The sequence below is a fragment of the Schistocerca nitens genome, chromosome 3, assembly GCF_023898315.1.
Source record: "Schistocerca nitens isolate TAMUIC-IGC-003100 chromosome 3, iqSchNite1.1, whole genome shotgun sequence".
In the NCBI taxonomy this organism is placed as follows: domain Eukaryota; kingdom Metazoa; phylum Arthropoda; class Insecta; order Orthoptera; family Acrididae; genus Schistocerca; species Schistocerca nitens.
The window spans coordinates 149,769,277-149,788,902 of NC_064616.1; positions in this window are offsets into that span (position 1 = coordinate 149,769,277).

Consider the following 19,626-nt stretch of genomic DNA (forward strand, 5'->3'; position numbering starts at 1 on the left):
CTCCATCATGTATAAACCATATGTTTCTTCTTCTTAATCGTCTGTTATATCACCAATACACCAATAGGCTGTTATATCACCTCAACATTCTCAAATGTATGGGGCCCATATATACTATACACCAATAGGCAGTGCTACCTCCTTAGTATGCTTGCATCTAGAGAGATCGTGTATGACGCAGTACTCATGGTGAAATCTGGATATCGAAGGGGCAGCTCGTTTCGAAATAGAGAACGGGGTGCTGCTATGAATGTGATTCGTTTGTTGGGGTGGTAATCATCAAAAGTTTTGGTGAGATATTTCCACCTCCAACTTTATCCTACGCATGTGGGAATACTTTGTGATTCCTATCCACATAGGGAGAGATGCAAATCGTAATAATAAGGAACGTAGTTTTTGCACCTGCTCTATGCTAATGGCTATCTCCTACACTAAGTAATAGTAGCTGTGTGATGTGATGTGGGCAGTGTAGCAGGGTTTGCGATATGTCCACATGTGTACGACCCTCGCAAAGTAATGGATAGGATGGTATAACAATGATAAAGAAATTGAGAACCATGCTGCAATGTCATTGCATGATAGCCATCACAAGATCGATGTGATGAGACGTTTTATTGACGTGACAAACTCGTCGAGGATGGTGATTTGGACCTCGCGTAATTGGCTAAAATGCGTTGAAATTACAGAAAACCTGATAAAATTAAGAAAAGTGTTGGAAAATATGTAAAAATTGATGAAAATATGACAAAAATGTGGAGGGATGGGAGTGCTTACATGCTCGCCAGGGTGTATGAAAATAATTCCATCCCTCCGCCCCTGTGATTGACAATTGATGGTGCATACTATCTGTGCTCTATGGGTTTAAGTCCTGCAGAACACCCCCTTGTTCCACATGCGGTTATGCATAGTAAGTCACAAAAATGAAAGACGCAGTGTCTGAAGATTTGGGGATCAGGATGACCACCACCTAGGACACCGAAACAGCGATCATGTATGTACCTTGGCGCAAGGTGCACCACCAACATGAGTAGTCAGTGTTCTCGATCTCTTCGAAAACAGAACACTATGATATCTGCTACCCTGCCACTGTAGAAGATGAGATTAAATTTGGACAGCTGTTAGTAAGTGCTCCAAAATGCCTCAAACTCTTCCAATTTCAATACGTTGTGATGTCTTCCACACTTCTGCCAATAAGAAACACTGCCTCTGTCTTTTATTCCAACCATCCTGTGTGTTCTGGGAGTAGTTTAATTTACACCATGAGATGTCCAGTTTTCTGTGAGAGCCGATGGATCAAAACATGTCAATGTTGGTTTAGCACCTGACACAGACCGCAAAGTCATGGTAGAAAACAAAATGTATGGCTTTGTACACAGCTTTAGTCATACACTACTTCAATGTGTTACAGCAGAAAACAGTATATCAATAAGCTTATGAAACAACAACACAAGAACCCTCTATTGTGATTGATAGTCTGCCGGATATGGTCTTCCTCCAGTACAAGTGACAAAACTTCACACAGCTCTGTGGAAGCAACTTTTGTCACTGCCCACCTGCTCCAGTGGACCAGTACATGTACACTCCTGGAAATGGAAAAAAAGAACACATTGACACCGGTGTGTCAGACCCACCATACTTGCTCCGGACACTGCGAGAGGGCTGTACAAGCAATGATCACACGCACGGCACAGCGGACACACCAGGAACCGCGGTGTTGGCCGTCGAATGGCGCTAGCTGCGCAGCATTTGTGCACCGCCGCCGTCAGTGTCAGCCAGTTTGCCGTGGCATACGGAGCTCCATCGCAGTCTTTAACACTGGTAGCATGCCGCGACAGCGTGGACGTGAACCGTATGTGCAGTTGACGGACTTTGAGCGAGGGCGTATAGTGGGCATGCGGGAGGCCGGGTGGACGTACCGCCGAATTGCTCAACACGTGGGGCGTGAGGTCTCCACAGTACATCGATGTTGTCGCCAGTGGTCGGCGGAAGGTGCACGTGCCCGTCGACCTGGGACCGGACCGCAGCGACGCACGGATGCACGCCAAGACCGTAGGATCCTACGCAGTGCCGTAGGGGACCGCACCGCCACTTCCCAGCAAATTAGAGACACTGTTGCTCCTGGGGTATCGGCGAGGACCATTCGCAACCGTCTCCATGAAGCTGGGCTACGGTCCCGCACACCGTTAGGCCGTCTTCCGCTCACGCCCCAACATCGTGCAGCCCGCCTCCAGTGGTGTCGCGACAGGCGTGAATGGAGGGACGAATGGAGACGTGTCGTCTTCAGCGATGAGAGTCGCTTGTGCCTTGGTGCCAATGATGGTCGTATGCGTGTTTGGCGCCGTGCAGGTGAGCGCCACAATCAGGACTGCGTACGACCGAGGCACACAGGGCCAACACCCGGCATCATGGTGTGGGGAGCGATCTCCTACACTGGCCGTACACCACTGGTGATCGTCGAGGGGACACTGAATAGTGCACGGTACATCCAAACCGTCATCGAACCCATCGTTCTACCATTCCTAGACCGGCAAGGGAACTTGCTGTTCCAACAGGACAATGCACGTCCGCATGTATCCCGTGCCACCCAACGTGCTCTAGAAGGTGTAAGTCAACTACCCTGGCCAGCAAGATCTCCGGATCTGTCCCCCATTGAGCATGTTTGGGACTGGATGAAGCGTCGTCTCACGCGGTCTGCACGTCCAGCACGAACGCTGGTCCAACTGAGGCGCCAGGTGGAAATGGCATGGCAAGCCGTTCCACAGGACTACATCCAGCATCTCTACGATCGTCTCCATGGGAGAATAGCAGCCTGCATTGCTGCGAAAGGTGGATATACACTGTACTAGTGCCGACATTGTGCATGCTCTGTTGCCTGTGTCTATGTGCCTGTGGTTCTGTCAGTGTGATCATGTGATGTATCTGACCCCAGGAATGTGTCAATAAAGTTTCCCCTTCCTGGGACAATGAATTCACGGTGTTCTTATTTCAATTTCCAGGAGTGTATATTTAATGGGATCGCCACATATGGTCGATGACAATACGCAGACGATATTTGATTCCAATATTTAGGAAGAGAGAGATGCAGTAAAATCTTGTTGAGTCCTCTACCAGTTAACGTCAGCAAAGTTTTTATAGTTCATAGTTACAAAAATAACGAGGAAAGGGAGAGAGAGAGAGAGAGAGAGAGAGAGAGAGAGAGGGAGGGAGGGAGAGAGAGAGGCACTGTGCCTTCAGCAAAGACTCTGACACCATTACACTGTCGTATTTCTGGCGTGATCATCATAGGAATACGATAAAGGAGATTAGGATGCATAAAGGGGGGATATTTATAAACTGTCATTCGATGTCAATGAATTGTAGGTGTTGTGCTTCTGAACTTCTTTGCGCAGTCTGTGTATACTCTGCATGGTTGTGAATTTCCTACTATAAATTAGTGTGCTATTTTTCTCATTGTGATAGCTCTTTACCTAGTCAATGGCAGGTGGATGACTAGATACCCTCCTAACTGTGGAGCGGCACTTTTGGAATGTAAAGGTATTTCAAGAGAATTAGGAGAGGTATGTGACTTGGTTGGGGTTACCAGTTCTTACTGCTCTGGCAAAAGACAACTGTCGTGCAAGAATGTATGTGACACAAATAAAAGACGTGAGGACAGTTTAATTTTAATTATGCCCTTTATTCCTCGACGAATATGTGATAATGAAGATGTGGCGGGAGGGTTTTACTGCTGGGAAGCTATGGTAGACCATGCAAAACGACAACCAGCTGGGTGGTTGGTTGATTTGGGGAAGGGGCGCAACAGTGAGGTCATGGCTCCTCCAGCCAGCTGGTGTTGGTGTGGACATACGATAATTTTTCAGAAGTTATACACATATAAATGATAATTACGCCACTTGTCGGGGGTGTTATGCTGTTGGAATGTGAAGTTACTGTGGTTACTTTTCTGACATATTACCAGACATGAAATGATCAGACTATATTCCTGTAAAAAATTACGTATGTGTAGCTGTATGGGTGGGGGACAGATTTGATGTGGGGAATAAACTGTTGACGAGATGTTTGACCATAAACGGTGACAGATTCATTTCATAAAAAGCTGCACGATATAGCAAGGTAAGGGTTTAACTGGATCTGCTATAGTGTACAAAGAGGGCAGGCAATATGGCTGTAACGTCATGGATATGCAGAAGGTCCTCTCATTGGCTCCCCTAAGCAGATTCTCACTTGTTGTTTGTTGCACTATCGACTGCGATGTTTATTACAGTACACCAGCCCATATCAGTGATGTCTTTCCAACCCTTCTGTCAGTGGGAGCGCTGTTGATTATCACATAGTGCTGGACGCCTGTGCTTTAGAACACTTGGTAGAGAGTCTTGAAGGAATACAACAACTTCCGGAAGCGCTGACTGAAAATACCTACAGCCTGTTATCGAATCTGATTGGTTGGAAGACAAAAATTTCAAATAATTTCCTAGACTGAGGAGAATCGATACACTTAGCCAGTGAAAGTGTAGTCATATCATAATTTTTTCTGGCCCTATGCACATGTAAACGATACCTGCCATGCTATTCTGAAATGTACACTACTGGCGACCAAAACTGCTATGACACGAAGATGACGTGCTACAGACGCGAAATTTAACCGACAGGAAAAAGATGCTGTGATATGCAAGTGATTAGCTTTTCAGAGCATTCACACAAGGCTGGCGTCGGTGGCGACACCTACAACGTGCTGACATGAGGAAAGTTCCCAACCGATTCCACATACACAAACAGCAGTTGACCGGCTTTGCCTGGTGAAACGTTGTTGTGATGCCTCGTCTAAAGAGCAGAAATGCGTACCATCACGTTTCCGACTTTGATAAAGGTCGGATTGTAGCCTATCGCGATTGCGGTTTATCGTATAGGGACATTGCTGCTCGCGTTGGTCGAGATCCAATGACTGTTAGCAGAATATGGAATCGGTGGGTTCAGGAGGGTAATACGGAACGCCGTGCTGGATCCCAACGCCCTCGTATCACTAGTAGTCGAGATGACAGGCATCTTATCCGCATGGCTGTAACGGATCGTGCAGCCACGTCTCGATCCCTGAGTCAACACATGGGGATGTTTGCAAGACAACAACAATCTGCACGAACAGTTCGACAACGTTTGCAGCAGCATGGACTATCAGCTCGGAGACCATGGCAGCGGTTACCCTTGACGCTGCATCACAGACAGAAGCGCCTGCGTTGGTGTACTCACCGACGAACCTGGGTGCACGAATGGCAAAACGTCATTTTTTCGTGTGAATCCAGGTTCTGTTTACAGCATCATGATGGTCGCATCAGTGTTTGGATACATCGCGGTGAACGCACATTGGAAGCGTGTATTCGTCATCGCCATACTGGGGTATCACCTGGCGTGATGGTATGGGGTGACATTGGTTACACGCCTCGGTCATCTCGTGTTCGCATTGACGGCACTTTGAACAGTGGACGTTACATTTCAGATGAGTTACGACCCGTGGCTCTACCCTTCATTCGAACCCTGTGAAACCCTACATTTCTGCGGGATAATGCACGACCGCATGTTGCAGGTCATGTAAGGGCCTTTCTGGATACAGAAAATATTCGACTGCTGACCTGGCCAGCACATTCTCCAGATCTCTGACCAACTGAAAACGTCTGGTCAATGGTGGCCGAGCAACTGGCTTGTCACAATACACCAGTCACTACTCTTGATGAACTGTGGTATCGTGTTGAAGCTGCATGGGCAGCTGTACCTGTACACGCCATCCAAGCTCTGTTTGACTCAATGGCCAGGCGTGTCAAGGCCGTTATTACGGCCAGAGGCGGTTGTTGTGGGTACTGATTTCTCAGGATCTATGCATCCAAACTGCGTGAAAATGTTATCACATGCCAGTTCTAGTATAATACACTCCTGGAAATGGAAAAAAAGAACACATTGACACCGGTGTGTCAGACCCACCATACTTGCTCCGGACACTGCGAGAGGGCTGTACAAGCAATGATCACACGCACGGCACAGCGGACACACCAGGAACCGCGGTGTTGGCCGTCGAATGGCTCTAGCTGCGCAGCATTTGTGCACCGCCGCCGTCAGTGTCAGCCAGTTTGCCGTGGCATACGGAGCTCCATCGCAGTCTTTAACACTGGTAGCATGCCGCGACAGCGTGGACGTGAACCGTATGTGCAGTTGACGGACTTTGAGCGAGGGCGTATAGTGGGCATGCGGGAGGCCGGGTGGACGTACCGCCGAATTGCTCAACACGTGGGGCGTGAGGTCTCCACAGTACATCGATGTTGTCGCCAGTGGTCGGCGGAAGGTGCACGTGCCCGTCGACCTGGGACCGGACCGCAGCGACGCACGGATGCACGCCAAGACCGTAGGATCCTACGCAGTGCCGTAGGGGACCGCACCGCCACTTCCCAGCAAATTAGGGACACTGTTGCTCCTGGGGTATCGGCGAGGACCATTCGCAACCGTCTCCATGAAGCTGGGCTACGGTCCCGCACACCGTTAGGCCGTCTTCCGCTCACGCCCCAACATCGTGCAGCCCGCCTCCAGTGGTGTCGCGACAGGCGTGAATGGAGGGACGAATGGAGACGTGTCGTCTTCAGCGATGAGAGTCGCTTCTGCCTTGGTGCCAATGATGGTCGTATGCGTGTTTGGCGCCGTGCAGGTGAGCGCCACAATCAGGACTGCATACGACCGAGGCACACAGGGCCAACACCCGGCATCATGGTGTGGGGAGCGATCTCCTACACTGGCCGTACACCACTGGTGATCGTCGAGGGGACACTGAATAGTGCACGGTACATCCAAACCGTCATCGAACCCATCTTTCTACCATTCCTAGACCGGCAAGGGAACTTGCTGTTCCAACAGGACAATGCACGTCCGCATGTATCCCGTGCCACCCAACGTGCTCTAGAAGGTGTAAGTCAACTACCCTGGCCAGCAAGATCTCCGGATCTGTCCCCCCTTGAGCATGTTTGGGACTGGATGAAGCGTCGTCTCACGCGGTCTGCACGTCCAGCACGAACGCTGGTCCAACTGAGGCGCCAGGTGGAAATGGCATGGCAAGCCGTTCCACAGGACTACATCCAGCATCTCTACGATCGTCTCCATGGGAGAATAGCAGCCTGCATTGCTGCGAAAGGTGGATATACACTGTACTAGTGCCGACATTGTGCATGCTCTGTTGCCTGTGTCTATGTGCCTGTGGTTCTGTCAGTGTGATCATGTGATGTATCTGACCCCAGGAATGTGTCAATAAAGTTTCCCCTTCCTGGGACAATGAATTCACGGTGTTCTTATTTCAATTTCCAGGAGTGTATATTTGTCCAATGAATACCCATTTATCATCTGCATTTCTTCTTGGTGTAGCAATTTTAGGAGCCAGTAGTGTATCTGTGTTGGATTGTAAAGCTACTGTGGTCAGTGTTCCATCATGTGCAAAGATAATGAAGAGGGTGGGACTATGTCAGGTCGTAATGGAGGTCTAGATTTGACGTGGAAAATTGCACTTTCAAAGCGTCGATAGCCATAAGGGGCATGATATTATGTCCATTCATAAGAAGGATATAGATTAAAATGAGAAATTGATATTTCCAGAGACACAGTCGTCATGGGGAGGTACTTCTGATACTTTGCTCATTGTCAAATGTCACTATGTGGCTCTGCAATCATGAAATATGTAGCGGGTTTCCTAGCTCAATTCCACTTGGCATCCAGGCATGTGGCAGTGGTAGCTCTTGGCTGGAATGAAAGGACATTTCCAGCTTAAGCTGCGAGCCTCCTATGAGCCTCCCGAAGCAGACAGGTGGCACACGAGTGTGCAGTTGACCTAACCTTGTTGCTCTCTGGGCAAGTGAATAGTGAACAAATACTCAGTTTATGTTGGGCAGCCTTCGTGATTGCGTGTGTTGTAGGTATTCTTCGATTTTTATGTGGATATTTGAGAAGACTCGGTATGGCGAGTGTTTGCATTGGACGATTGTTCCCCCCACGCAAATCGATTGGTCGACTGCTGAGCAGTCTCGGTAATACTCTCTCTGGCCTCTGAGCAACAGGTATGGCTGAAGATGTGCACACAAGGGCCAGTGTGGCCCATGTGAGTGCTGGCCCCTCCCGACTGGTGTGCATGTGAAGACATGATATCCTGACCGGTGCGGCCGCAGCTCTCCAGCAGTCAGTGGACTTTACGCGCCATGTGATAGTGAGTGTGTGTGATCAGAGGGTTTTTTCCGCCAGATACGTCTAGTGCAGATGTTGTGGAGGAGGGTGCCTGTGTTCTCAGACGTCGATGCATACTACACCTCGGATATACAGGGTGGCGCACGAAATGTGTTACCAATATTGTTTCTTTCACAATTTACGACGCACATTAGATATCCCGCTGGGATCTCTACAGCAGTACCAGCAGAGCTTGGAAAAACAAATGAGTTACGAAATCACGTGTAATTCACGATACTGCCGCTAGGAGACTAGTAAGCAGTAATGGCTGACAATGGAAGACTGACGATACAGCAACGATCGGCAATTGTGTTACTTTTTCATGAAACGAAAAGCCTTGTTGTGACTGAGAGGCGTTTTCGACAACAGTTTAACACACGATGGGTCCCTTGCAAGAAGACCATCCATAGGTTGCCGGCCGGGGTGGCCGCGGGGTTCTAGGCGCTTCAGTCTGGAGACGCGCGACCGCTACGGTCGCAGGTTCGAATCCTGCGTTGGGCATGAATGTGTGTGATGTCCTTAGGTTAGGTAGGTTTAAGTAGTTCTAAGTTCTAGGGGACTGATGACCACAGAAGTTACGTCCCATAGTGCTCAGAGCCATTTTGAACCATCCACAGGTTGTACGATAAATTTGTACAGGAAGGAACAGTATTGGAAGTGAAGCGACCTCGGCATAAGCCTGTTTGTTCGCCGGAGAATATTGAAGCGGTACGAGTTGCTGTACAGTGAAGTCCCGGAAAATCGTGTAGAAAGACAGCAGTGCAACTGGGAATATCCAGACACTCCGTTCAACGCATTCTTAAAAGTGACCTCCATATGTACCTATACAAGATGACCTGTGCACAGAAGCTTACTGAAGAACACAAGCAGCAGAGACTACTGTTTGCATAGTGGGCAGAGGGTAGGGAAGTAACTCTCAACAACGTTTGGTTTTCAGACGACGCACATTTTCATTTAGACGGTGTGGTTAACAAACAAAATGTATGCTTTTGGGCCACTGAGAACCCACAAGTGCTTCATGAACGACAGCATTACTCTCCGAGGATTACAGCGTGGGCAGCAATTTCCAGTCACGGACTTATTGGACCCTTTTTCTTTGAAGAAACTGTGAACAGCGAGCGTTATTTGAGCATGCTTCCCAATAGCTTCATTTCACAGCTTCTTGTTACTGCCTTACCCTTCAACAGGCAGTGGTTCATGCAAGATGGAGCAAGGTCACATACTGCAAACACTGTGTTGGAGTTTTTACACGAGCATTTCGACATGCGGATCATTTCACTCAGGTTTCCTGGTCGCTTCAATGACGGACAAAATTGGCCCCCCAATAGTCCAGACCTCAATCCATGTGACTTTTTTCTTTAGGGGTACCTAAAGGAAAAATTTTCCCGAAACGTGCACGTGATTTAATGGAGCTCAGAAGACTTATCCTTCAAGCTTGCAGTGAAATTACGGAAGACGTGTGCCGTAGGGTAATCACTAACTTCAGTGTTCGTTTGAGGGAAGTTAGGAAACGAAATGGGGGACATATTGAGCATGTGCTGAGTTAGAACAAATCTCCATGGACGGCTCTTCATTGTAGTATATGTTCCTTTCAGATTGTATTGACAAAAAACTCTATATTCAAAAACAAAATGGTAACACATTTCGTGCGCCACCCTGTATTTAGCACTACGATCTATTTGTGGCGGAAATTTAATTACTTAATTTTCATAATGTTTGCATGTGATTGTCAAACGCTGAAAACGTTTTGTATTATGAAGAAGGATCATTTTAAGGTGGTGGTGAGTGGTGTATGCAGTCTATTTAACTCTTATAAATTTTTAAATAATTAATTTGATAGGATATTGCAAATGGACTATTTCCTATAATTTTTTGTATCGCAACTGTGCGAGCTCTTGCTTTGACCCCTGAATTAGCCACTAGGAACACAGTATTCTGAGGAGGGATGGAAACCTCCATCTGCGTGTCTGGGGACTTTGGGTCATGTACAAACAGAAAGTAGCTGCTTGTGAGAGTATGGAGGTGGTTTCCCAGGTCTTAGGAATCAAATATCAAAGGATGCTGAATCCTGCTCTGCGGTCGCTGGAATGTCCAGGTGGTGGTGCTTGAGGCACCCTCCGTGTGCATCAGTAGCAAACTACAGCACAGCCTTCATTTGACTTCCTTCATGAACGTGTGGGTTATGGGCAGCGCATGGACGAGTGTGCTTATGTTCTCAAATGTCTCTGCATACAAGATCCACAATAATAGCGAGTGTTTTTGAAAATGAATTACTTCAGTTGGTTTTGTCTGTCTATATATGAGGGTATGGACCCTGTCATTCTTTGTGAAGTGATCAGCAGTCAGTAGTTGCCATTGGTGTCTTTCACTAGTTGTCCGTGGGTCTGGGAACAACGCTTTTGGACAATGTGGGAGGCAGATATGCTGTTGCGACAGTCCCAGCAGAGTGCAGTAATGGCATTATTTTTCTAGCATCTTACATCTGCTCTGAGCCGTTAGTTGATGTGTGTTTTATAGACTGTATCTGCAGTATACATGTTAAGGGTGTTCTTGGCGATCTTTGTGGAATGTTTAGGTCCTTATTAGTGATGTTTTTCGTGATTATTTATTCCCACTGCCAATCTGTAGCACTGTAATCAGAGCAGGACATCATGTCTGATGTTTGTGGCAGCGGGAAGCTAGTGCTTCCTACCACTTCTTACTTGTCAGCACAACAGCTCAAAGGTTTGCCACTACCTGACGCTTTGTTTGAGGATTAGTAGGACTGCCAGTGGGAGATACTAACTACTCCTGGTAGCTCAGTATGTTTTCTAGTATGTTTAGTGCACAATCAGAATTTAACTACATATGCATGATCTATTATGGAAAGAGACTCTAATTGTTTAAACATACGAAAATTCCTCCAGCAAATTATGGGCATGCAAAGACATTCCAGCAGTACTTCGTACCATGAAAGAAAGAAATAAACTCTGTGAAATCGATCCCCACAAATTGTTTAAGTGAACAATATTCAGCTCTTGTTTCTATCCTGTAAATTGTTTGGATAAATAAATAAGCAGTATCCCCACAAAATGCTTAAACAGTGTTCAAATAACTTAAATTGCTTAATGCAATGTGATTGACAATATATTAGCCTATGGTTGTGAGATTCTCCCGGTCCAACATTCGAATAAAGACTGAGCGATTTTTTCCACTATATTTTTTCTAGGTGGTGGTGGAGGGGAGGGATGGGAGGGGAAGGGCAGGGATATCCCAGAGGGGTGGTGGAGGAAGGGGACATGTGCTGGCTGGGGAAATCCTTTGATGTCTGCAGGGGATGGTAATTAATTGATTAATTATTAATTTGCACAATTAATTTGATATACATTTGGTATCTAAAATGGGTTTGTATCGGCGAGGAGGAGGGTCTGCGAATTTCCCAGAGGGATGGGGGAAGGAGGAAGGGGAGAGGGAGGGGCAGGGAGCTTCTCAAAAGGATGGATTAACCCCAGGGGGTCATAAATCAGTTGGCATAACAGTAGGTTAAGGGGAGGGCAGGGGGATAATTTGGCTCTAAATGTGTCCTTGCCTCTGACTGTATGCAACCTGTGCAAACAAAATACACCAGAAACCCCTTTGCCCTACTACTTTGGCCTATGGAAGAAATACAAAATATCATATACACCACAGCATGCACAATATAGAGCACCCACTGAATGTAAAACCTAAATTATCCTTAAAAAGTAGAAATTTAAAAAGATAACCTTTTGAAAAATGTAATAGGTTGCATGATTCAGTTATATAGAATCCAGGGCTTCGTTATTAACATTAAACAATGACCTCATCGTGTCACGATACACTTGGTTTAATGTGATTAGCTAAGGTCTGGATGCTATGTAACTGAATTGTGCCACGTACTAAATGTTTCAAAATATTATCTTCTTAAATTTCTATTTTTTAAAGTTTAGTGATCTTTTGGTTTTAGTTTTTATGCTCAGTGGGTGCTCCATATTATGCACACTGCGACATATCGCTGCCACTTGACGCTCTTGTGCTGATATAGTTCTACATTTTTAACAAGAAGGCCCATTATGGTTTGGGGGAGTGAAACAGCTTTTTTAAGTTTATTGATTCTTGCTGTGCACCCTCTGACATGTACTGTAACTGCCACTGGTGCTTTTAACAAGGACGTTCACTATTGTCTGGAAGGAATTTTTAAAGACTGATTCTTCCTATCAGCTTCTGCACTGAGGGATCTTTGTGTCTAATATAGGGTGCCATATAGTTAACACTTGTGGTTTTTAATATTGATATGCCAACATATTATATTTTATGTTTGTATTTACATTTATCAGCATCCCACTGAAGTGTATTTTACGACTTAGATGCCGAACTTGCTGGCATCCTGGTACAGCATTGACACTGTACTGGTAGTCAGTACTGACAGACAGCTAGCATATCACGATCTCATGCATTGAGGGGAGGGGGAAGGGGCCTAGATTGTGGTTTTAGGGAGAGTGGAGTTTGCACAATGTTGTTGGCTGTAACACTACTTGTGACACTCAAAATTGGTATTGAGGGCTCCCCTATGTGCTTTTATGGTTTCCCATTATAACAATGTATTTTTGTATTCTTTTGTTTTTAATTTTTATTCACCGTGATTATTCTGGCTATTAATGCAAATATTTTATCAACAATTTTTAGAACACCAGTCATCTATAATTACTGTCATGGTTTGTTGTTATGACAAGATTTAGGAATTGACACTATTGTAACTCTCAGCCTGCAGGCGCCATCTGCCATGAGCTGTGTGCACTAGTCTTAGAGGATGTTTTCATATCCAGTGTGATGTGTGCAACCAGAATATGCACCAGCTCTCCAATATGTTTACTACATAAAGCTTCATTGTAGGCTTGATCCCGTTTGGTTTGCGGTGGAATGCACTACATGCCGTAATAAGATAATATACTGCTTCGTTCTTATTTCTAGTGTTGGTTATCAGTTTAGGGATAAAGCGGTATACATATTTTTTAAAAATCCCTTTCGGTTATCTTCTGTTTTATAGGACCCTGCTCAATGTTTTTAAAGCTTCGACAAGGGGCATTTACCTGTTAAGATACACACATCAAAAAAAGTTTTGCGTCACCTCCATTCCGAGAGTTCCGGAACCTGTACAGAAAACTGGAATAGAGATCAACATAAACATCATTTCCGCCCTTTTTATTGCTCATGTAAACCACACATTGTATGTTGTACCACCATACAGCGAGACCTTCAAGGGTGGTGCTCCAGATTGCTGTACCCACAGGTACCTCTAATAGCCAGTAGCACGTCCTCTTGCATTTATGCATTCCTGTATTCGTCATGGCATACTATCCCCAAGTTCACCAAGACACTGTTGGTCCAGATTGTCCCACTCCTCAACGGCGATTCGGTGTAGATCCCTCAGAGTGGTTGGTGGGTCACGTCGTCCAGAAATAGCCCTGTTGAAACTATCCCAGGCATTTTCGATATGGTTCATGCCTGCGGAACATGCTGGCCACTCTAGTGAGGCGATGTCGTTATCCTGAAGCAAGTCATTCACAAGATGTGCACGATGGGGGCGCGAATTGTCGTCTGTGAAGACGAATGCCTCGCCAATATGTTGCCGATATGCTTGCACTATCGGTCGCAGGACGGCATTCACGTATCGTACAGCCGTTACGGCGCCTTCAGTGACCACCAGCGGCGTACTTCGGCCCCATGTAATGGCACCCCCAAACAGCAGGGAACCTCCACCTTTCTGCACTCGCTGGACAGTGTGTCTAAGGCGTTCAGCCTGGCCGGGTTGCCTCCAAAAACGTCTCCGACGACTCTGGTTGATGGCATATGCGGCACTCATTGGCGAAGAGAACGTGATGCCAATTCTGAGCGGTCCATTCTGCATGTTGTTGGGCCCATCTGTACCGCACTGCATGGTGTCGTGGTTGCAAAGATGGACTTCGCCATGGACGACGGGAGTGAAGTTGCGCATCATGCAGCCTACTGCGCACAGTTTGAGTCGTAACACGACGTCTTTTGGCTGCACGAAAAGCATTATTCAGCATGGTGGCGTTGCTGTCAGGGTTCCTCAGAGCCATAATCCGTAGGTAGCGGTCATCCACTGCAGTAGTAGCCCTTGGGGGGGGGGGGGGGGGGGCGTGCTGAACGAGGCATATCATCGACAGTTTCTGTCTCTCTGTATCTTCACCATGTTCGAACAACATCGCTTTGGTTCACTCCGAGACGCCAGGACACTTCAGTTGTTGAGAGCCCTTCCTGGCACAAAGTAACAATGCGGACGCGATCGAACCGCGGTATTGATCGTCTACGCATGGTTGAACTACAGACAACATGAACCGTGTACCTCCTTTGTGGTGGAATGACTGGAACTGATCGGCTGTCGGACCCCCTCCGTCTAATAGGCGCTGCTCATGCATGGTTGTTTACATCTTTGGTTTAGCGACATCTCTGAACAGTCAGAGGGACTGTGTCTGTGATAAAATATCCACAGTCAACGTCCATCTTGAGGAGTTCTGGGAACTGGGGTGATGCAAAACTTTTTTTGATGCGTGTATTTTATGTGCGGTGTCACATGTACACTTCACTACCAGGTATCAGTAAGTTGTTTAATATTTTCTTGGAAATCCAATCTCACTAAATAGGGTCACGCCACTATTACGTAATTTTGTATTTCTTCCATAGGCCAATCCTAAGATGGCTAAATAAAGATGTAACGCGTCGTTGCGGAATAACAAAAAAATTTAACACTGCACTCGAGACAGCTTGTTTCCTCTGTGGTGTCACCGCCAGACACCACACTTGCTAGGTGGTAGCCTTTAAATTGGCCGCGGTCCGTTAGTATACGTCGGACCCGCGTGTCGCCACGATCAGTGATTGCAGACCGAGCGCCGCCACACGGCAGGTCTAGTCTAGAGAGACTCCCTAGCACTCGCCCCAGTTGTACAGCCGACTTTGCTAGCGATGGTTGTCTACATACGCTCTCATTTGCAGAGACGACAGTTTAGCATAGCCTTCAGCTACGTCATTTGCTACGACCTAGCAAGGCGCCGTATTCAGTTACTACACTCCTGGAAATGGAAAAATGAACACATTGACACCGGAGTGTCAGACCCACCATACTTGCTCCGGACACTGCGAGAGGGCTGTACAAGCAATGATCACACGCACGGCACAGCGGACACACCAGGAACCGCGGTGTTGGCCGTCGAATGGCGCTAGCTGCGCAGCATTTGTGCACCGCCGCCGTCAGTGTCAGCCAGTTTGCCGTGGCATACGGAGCTCCATCGCAGTCTTTAACACTGGTAGCATGCCGCGACAGCGTGGACGTGAACCGTATGTGCAGTTGACGGACTTTGAGCGAGGGCGTATAGTGGGCATGCGGGAGGCCGGGTGGACGTACCGCCGAATTGCTCAACACGTGGGGCGTGAGGTCTCCACAGTACATCGATGTTGTCGCCAGTGGTCGGCGGAAGGTGCACGTGCCCGTCGACCTGGGACCGGACCGCAGCGACGCACGGATGCACGCCAAGACCGTAGGATCCTACGCAGTGCCGTAGGGGACCGCACCGCCACTTCCCAGCAAATTAGGGACACTGTTGCTCCTGGAGTATCGGCGAGGACCATTCGCAACCGTTTCCATAAAGCTGGGCTACGGTCCCGCACACCGTTAGGCCGTCTTCCGCTCACGCCCCAACATCGTGCAGCCCGCCTCCAGTGGTGTCGCGACAGGCGTGAATGGAGGGACGAATGGAGACGTGTCGTCTTCAGCGATGAGAGTCGCTTCTGCCTTGGTGCCAATGATGGTCGTATGCGTGTTTGGCGCCGTGCAGGTGAGCGCCACAATCAGGACTGCATACGACCGAGGCACACAGGGCCAACACCCGGCATCATGGTGTGGGGAGCGATCTCCTACACTGGCCGTACACCACTGGTGATCGTCGAGGGGACACTGAATAGTGCACGGTACATCCAAACCGTCATCGAACCCATCGTTCTACCATTCCTAGACCGGCAAGGGAACTTGCTGTTCCAATAGGACAATGCACGTCCGCATGTATCCCGTGCCACCCAACGTGCTCTAGAAGGTGTAAGTCAACTACCCTGGCCAGCAAGATCTCCGGATCTGTCCCCCATTGAGCATGTTTGGGACTGGATGAAGCGTCGTCTCACGCGGTCTTCACGTCCAGCACGAACGCTGGTCCAACTGAGGCGCCAGGTGGAAATGGCATGGCAAGCCGTTCCACAGGACTACATCCAGCATCACTACGATCGTCTCCATGGGAGAATAGCAGCCTGCATTGTTGCGAAAGGTGGATATACACTGTACTAGTGCCGACATTGTGCATGCTCTGTTGCCTGTGTCTATGTGCCTGTGGTTCTGTCAGTGTGATCATGTGATGTATCTGACCCCAGGAATGTGTCAATAAAGTTTCCCCTTCCTGGGACAATGAATTCACGGTGTTCTTATTTCACTTTCCAGGAGTGTATAAGTCAGGGCTTAACAACTGGCCGGTTTTGAGCGCGAGTACTCGCGTCTGCTCAGGCACGTACTCGCGAGCAGGTGCAAGGTCGCGGAGTGGGGAGGGAGGGGAGGGAGGGGAAATGCGCGCGCACGTTTGAATGTGATCTCGCGTTCGTAGCAGATTTAACTAGCCATCTGAATGCTTTGAACATTTTACTACAAGGTGAAGATCTGCTAATTACTCAATTCATAGATCGAATACGAGCTTTTAAAATGAAATTGACACTTTGGGTGAGTCAGCTGGAAACAGGAAACCTAGCTCATTTTCCTAAATTATCATCCATGCAAGATGTTCACAAAGACTGTGAACGTTATTCACACGGTTTAGTTGATCAGCGCTTTCAAGATCTGACAGCATTAGACAGTGATTTTGATCTGTTCTCTCCATATGCAGCGAATATTTAAGAGATTCGTCCTGAGCTGCAGCAAGAAATTATTGACCTGCAGTGTGACAGAGAATACAGAGACAAATTTCAGAACAAGAAAAACATTTTGGAATTGTACAGACACTTCCCTCAGGATAGATTTCCTCGTTTGCACAAACTGGTGGCTACAATAATATCAATGTTCGGTTCCACGTATGTTTGTGAACAACTGTTCTCTGCAATGAAATGTAACAAGACGCGCCTGAGAAACGCATCGTCTAATCCAAATTTAAACTGCACGCTGCGCCTAAAATGCACGAGAACAATTACTCCGAACATAGACGCAATTGTAAAGGGCAAAAAGTACAAGATAACAGAGAATCCCACACTTCAGTGACATCTTTTATTGTGTAACAGTTCACAAATTAATGCGAATGTAGAGGCATACACTAAGCTAATAAAATTATGTGGCATGTGTACATTCTCCTTTATTTGTTTCATTTGTCGCAGTAATAATTCGTGAGTGATATGCCTGCAGGTGGCCGCGGATTTACATTGACTGGCGGCAGCTGTTGTGTGCCCCACGTGACTCTCCCCACTCTCCGCTCTGTTCCGGTAGTGGGGGTAGTGTGCTCGCGCTGCTCCGTGCTCGCGCCTTGCTGCTCACAGCTTGCTCCGCGAGCACGTGTGTTGTGAAGCCCTGCTATAAGTAATATCTTCAAGAATGTATTCTGAACAGATAAAATGGTGACTCATGTACCGTAAAGAGCGACGTTCATCATTACATCTACATCTACATTTATACTCCGCAAGCCACCCAACGGTGTTTGGCGGAGGGCACTTTACGTGCCACTGTCATTACCTCCCTTTTCTGTTCCAGTCGCGTATGGTTCGCGGGAAGAACGACTGTCTGAAAGCCTCCGTGCGCGCTCTAATCTCTCTAATTTTACATTCGTGATCTCCTCGGGAGGTATAAGTAGGGGGAAGCAATATATTCGATACCTCATCCAGAAACGCACCCTCTCGAAACCTGGCGAGCAAGCTACACAGCGATGCAGAGCGCCTCTCTTGCAGAGTCTGCCACTTGAGTTTGTTAAACATTTCCGTAACGCTATCACGGTTATTAAATAACCCTGTGACGAAACGCGCCGCTCTTCTTTGGATCTTCTCTATCTCCTCCGTCAACCCGATCTGGTACGGATCCCACACTGTTGAGCAATACTCAAGTGTAGGTCGAACGAGTGTTTTGTAAGCCACCTCCTTTGTTGATGGACTACATTTTCTGAGGACTCTCCCAATGAATCTCAACCTGGTACCCGCCTTACCAACAATTAATTTTATATGATCATTCCACTTCAAATCGTTCCGTACGCATACTCCCAGATATTTTACAGAAGTAACTGCTACCAGTGTTTGTTCCGCTATCATATAATCATACAATAATGGATCCTTGTTTCTATGCATTCGTAATACATTACATTTGTCTATGTTAAGGGTCAGTTGCCACTCACGGCACCAAGTGCGTATCCGCTGCAGATCTTCCTGCATTTCGCTACAATTTTCTAATGCTGCAACTTCTCTGTATACTACAGCATCATCCGCGAAAAGCCGCATGGAACTTCCGACACTATCTACTAGGTCATTTATATATATTGTGAAAAGCAATGGTCCCATAACACTCCCCTGTGGCACGCCAGAGGTTGCTTGAACGTCTGTAGTCGTCTCTCCATTGATAACAACATGCTGTGTTCTGTTTGCTAAAAACTCTTCAATCCAGCCACACAGCTGGTCTGATATTCCGTAGGCTCTTACTTTGTTTATCAGGCGACAGTGCGGAACTGTATCGAACGCCTTCCGGAAGTCAAGGAAAATAGCATCTACCTGGGAGCCTGTATCTAATATTTTCTGGGTCTCATGAACAAATAAAGTGAGTTGGGTCTCACACGATCGCTGTTTCCGGAATCCATGTTGATTCCTACAGAGTAGATTCTGGGTTTCCAAAAACGACATGATACTCGAGCAAAAAACATGTTCTAAAATTCTACAACAGATCGACGTCAGAGATATAGGTCTATAGTTTTGCGCATCTGCTCGACGACCCTTCTTGAAGACTGGGACTATCTGTGCTCTTTTCCAATCATTTGGAACCTTCCGTTCCTCTAGAGACTTGCGGTACACGGCTGTCAGAAGGGGGGCAAGTTCTTTCGCGTACTCTGTGTAGAAACGAATTGGTATCCCGTCAGGTCCAGTGGACTTTCCTCTGTTGAGTGATTCCAGTTGCTTTTCTATTCCTTGGACACTTATTTCGATGTCAGCCATTTTTTCGTTTGTGCGAGGATTTAGAGAAGGAACTGCAGTGCGGTCTTCCTCTGTGAAACAGCTTTGGAAAAAGGTGTTTAGTATTTCAGCTTTACGCGCGTCATCCTCTGTTTCAATGCCATTATCATCCCGGAGTGTCTGGATATGCTGTTTCGAGCC